This window comes from Amblyomma maculatum, chromosome 4 (assembly GCF_055883805.1).
Source record: "Amblyomma maculatum isolate TAMU_Amacu chromosome 4, ASM5588380v1, whole genome shotgun sequence".
Taxonomy (NCBI): Eukaryota; Metazoa; Arthropoda; class Arachnida; order Ixodida; family Ixodidae; genus Amblyomma; species Amblyomma maculatum.
In genome coordinates, this window is record NC_139347.1 from 111,121,468 (window position 1) to 111,125,872 (window position 4,405).

Here is a 4,405-nt window from a genome sequence, read left to right on the forward strand (position 1 = left end):
AAGCCCTCCGTCGCTTGGGATGGATGGCGGGTGCCCCGACTCAGACGCAGGCCGCCAGACGTTGTTAGCCGGCGGCGTCCCAGGCCAGCTGGATGGCGGCTAGCTGGAGCCCAGGGTCCGAGCAGCGCAGCATGGTCTCCCAGAGTTCCGGCGTCAGATTTAAACCCCTCCCGGGAGAAAAGGGGCAGTCCCAGAGGATGTGTTTGATGAGATTATTACTGCGGTAATTAGTCACTTTAATCCCTCTCGAATTCTGTGCACATTGTGACTCGAGAGGGATTAAAGTGACTAATTACCGCAGTAATAATCTCATGTCACTGATGCGAGCAATATTAGCTCTTAGGCACATATTCCTGTCGAGAGAGAATGAAGGGATTAAATGTGATGTTAATTCGTTTTGTGTTATGGTTTCTCTATATGACTGCTAGTGGCATTTCCACGCTTTATTGTTATGAGTTAGGTGGACAATATTCTATGTAGGCTTAAGTTCGGCGCAGTGAATGTCTTCTCTGAAGGATAATGATCATTAGAGGCTTTTACTGTTCCTACATACGGCTCGGTTCCAGATGGCATAGCTTGCATTTTCTGAGGCTAAGATATACAAAGGCGAAGATACACAAAAAGAATAGTGACGATGCTTCCCCTGCTTTCATAGTCTCGCTAGCATGAGGTTAAACAACTATAACATAAGTGTGATGCCTTTTTTTTTCATTGCAACTTTCCCGTTATTTTCATGACGGTAAACGACCAGTCTTGCTTAAATTTTGAAAGGAGGTTTATCAAAAAAAAGCACCTGTTGGCGATCCGAGTCAATGGTTTGTATGCTCGGGTTGTCTCATTCAGGTTTTATGGTGTAAACATTTTGCATACGTTTCCGTGCTTCCTCTTGGACAAAAGTTTTGGGTCAACCTTGACAAATAGTTTATTGAATGCAGAATTCATATACCTACAATAACTAGATGCTGTCCGCTATAACCAGGGACGGCGCTTCGCTGCCAACGAACTAGGAGACTATGTCTTGATTTGGACGCCAGTTGGTCATCGTGGATTGCCCGAACAATTGCTGCGCCCCTGTACTTCGGCCCATACCGTGTCCTCCGCCGCATAAGTGACGATACTTACGAAGTCGGATCTGCTACCCAAGACACCTCAAGCCGCTGACGACGCAAATTCACTGACGTTGTACGCGTCGTCCGGATGAAACCGTACCACGACCGCCCCGCTGATTCATCTTGAGACTGATGGTGCCCAGTTTTGTGTTGTGGGCTTCACATATCAACCTAGCCACTATCTGTCAGCTCATCGCATCGAGCAGCATTGCATTTGCAGCATAGAGGCGATGCTGCCAAGAAGGGGGGCAATGACGTATGCCATTTTTAGAAGACGACGTAGAATTGAACGGGCGATTGGGAAAAGACGACGAAGTGAGACTGCTCTGTCTCATGCTGACCTGACTGGGTTTCGATATCCCTCGGTGCCAGAGTGCCTTCTGTGTAACTTTACGTTACAATCATCCTCAATTGAATATATTATAAGGTCGGGCTTGACAGATTAGGTTTATTGGAAACATAAAGCTCTGGTCGCACACCGTACCGAACCACACTCAGCTATGACGCTGGGTATCTACAAGAGAGCAGGATGAAGATGAAGCAGCACATTCATCCGTGTGAAAGATTAAGCGCTATAGAGTGCTCACACTATTTCCCCGGTGGCACTTGAAGCGTCCAGCCTGGCCGCAGTTAGACCGCAGCACTGCGCCTAATAAGACTTCATGCATGCAACATGAACAATTTGACTTCCACGGTAACGACTGTCTGGAAGATGTTAAACAGGGGAGACGCAATAGTTGACCGGGGAGCGTATTAGCAAACCATATCCCGTAGGAGCACTCGAGCAGACGACGCTTTCCTCTGAGCAGGCGCCACCTGGCAACAAATAGTGTGTATATTGTCTAAAACGAATAAGAATGCATTTAAAGGGCATCGTACGTGTTGCTTTACAGAAATAGAAAGTGCGATAGACGAGCTTCCAATGGGAAAGTCGCCAGGACCTGATGGGCTTGGCGCTGCTTTCTACAAAGCATTTAAAGATTACACAGCCCAGATTTTGCTTAAAGTGCTAGACGAATCATACGAGCGTAAACAGGTTCCACCTTGGTTTTCTATCTCGCACATTGTTTTGATTCCGAAGTATGATGAGCCAGGAAAACGCCTGTTGGTGGGTTCTTATCGGTCGATAAGCCTCACCAACGTGGATTACAAAATATACATGAAAGTGCTGGCGAAAAGGCTTCAAAGTGTAATACCGAGTCTGGTTGGGCCACACCAGACGTGCGGCATTAAAGCTCGAAGCATCGAAACTAATGTGCACGTGGTACGAACTGTTTTGGAGTGTTGTGACGCGATTGGATCTCGAGTGGCAATGATACAGCTGGATCTCGCCAAAGAATTCGATCGCGTTTCGCAGTATGCCTTGTTCGAAGTATTGGCACACTCAAACAAAGGGCGAGTGATTGAGGAAGGTGTTCGAATGGTGTATGCGAACTGCACGACACGGATAATTGTGAATGGAGAGCTCACTGACAGCATTCGTGTGCTGTCGTCAGTGAGGCAAGGCTGCCCCCTGTCACCCCTGCTGTTTGCGGCCTACCTCGAGCCTCTTTGCCGGTCTATCATAAACAATGAACGTATAACTGGTTTTATGCTACAGTCAGCACAGGTCAAAATGCTGGCATATGCAGATGACATCGCTGTATTCTGTTCAAGCAGAGAAAGCATTCAAGAAGTTACTGTCATTGTTGAAAAATTCTGCCGACAGACAGGCTGTGAAGTAAATTGGGAAGAAAGTGCCGGTTTCTGGCATGGAGACTGGGATGTTACGCCTGACTACTTTTCTCGTTTGCAATTGTCAAAATTGCCGACCCAGTATTTAGGCGTGCCGCTTGAATCGTACCAAGATCCCCCCCCCCTTTCTGGGCTGGCCAAGCAGAGAGACGAGAGAGAAAGCTGATTCATGGCAGGGCAAGCCGTTGTCAATGTTTTCATGCGCTTAAGTGTGCAATGTTTTCCTTGTGGCAAAGATATGGTACGTAATGAATGTGCTTTCGGCCATGCGTGTTAGCATTCAAAAAATTCATCGTGTCTTTGCCGTTTTCATGTGGGCATCAACATGGGAAAAGTGCAGCAGAACCAACCTCTTTCTTCCTGTTAAGGCGGCGGGCTTGGGCTTTGTGCATCTCTTTTTGCTACAGGTTGTCTCGCGTTTTTTTTTCCTTCGTGATCAAAACGACAAATTCTTGAGGACGGTCATGCAAGTACGACTGTGTAAAATGCTTCCAGAATACGTTGTCTGTTCAGGTGAAAATATGAGGGGCGCTTTAAAAGGGTACATGCGCGAAGTTGTCTTGTCTTTCAGAATGTTGCATGCGCGTTTTTCAATGGAATACTTGAGCAAAGTGTGTAAGAAGAAGCTGTACAAAGATCTTCTGGATGTGACGATACCGTTGCCGATTTACCGTGCACCACACCATGGAGGCCCCGGACAGGATGTCTTAAAGCGTGTGAAAAAGGTGCCAGTTAGGCCTTCAGTTAAAACGTTCTTCTTTAGGCTACATTCCAACACATTACCTGTTAAAACCTGGTTACATGAAAGAGGCTTAATCGTTCCCTGGACAACAGACTGTCTCCTTTGCAAAAAAAAAAACAGAGACAATCGAGCACGTCTTTCTGGATTGCTGGGACCCAGTCTTTCACAGGGATGTTCTCCAGAGAACACTAAAGAAAGTCCTTCCGTTAGATCCGTACGGCATACGGTTCCTTCCAGTCGAGAGTGAGGGTAATCCTTTGGATTTAGTCATGGTCTTGGGCCTCCACAGCCTGTGGAAAACAAGGATGCAAGTGCAACTTGCAGATCTCAACACGCGTTCTGTACGCGAGAACTTTATCGAGAATGTGCTGCTCCTTAGAGAAACATACCGGGTGCTTTCTGGTCCACCTGACTGGATCAGTGTGCTCGATGAACTGGCTGTCCTCAAGAAATTTTAAACCTTTCGTGACAGCCGAAGTCTGGTTGTTGCGAGTTTTACCATTATTGTGGATCTTTTTTGAATTGATGTGAACTCAAAACAGGCAATAAAGAAAAAAAAAGAAGCTTTGGTGGCGCAGTGCATCAACATCACCCATCTATGCACCGATGCCACTTAAACATCTGTTCGACTCCTGTATTGTAGTTTTTTTTCTGAATATTTTTTTGCAATTTCCTTCACCACAATTATATACTGCCGTCAGTGAGTGTATGTTACCTTTAGGATGCGTTCAGAGAGACTTTCAGCAACAATGGGCATGACAAAAGTTACACTAAGCCATTACATTCCCCATTATCATTTCCTGCGTCACTGAGTGTATGT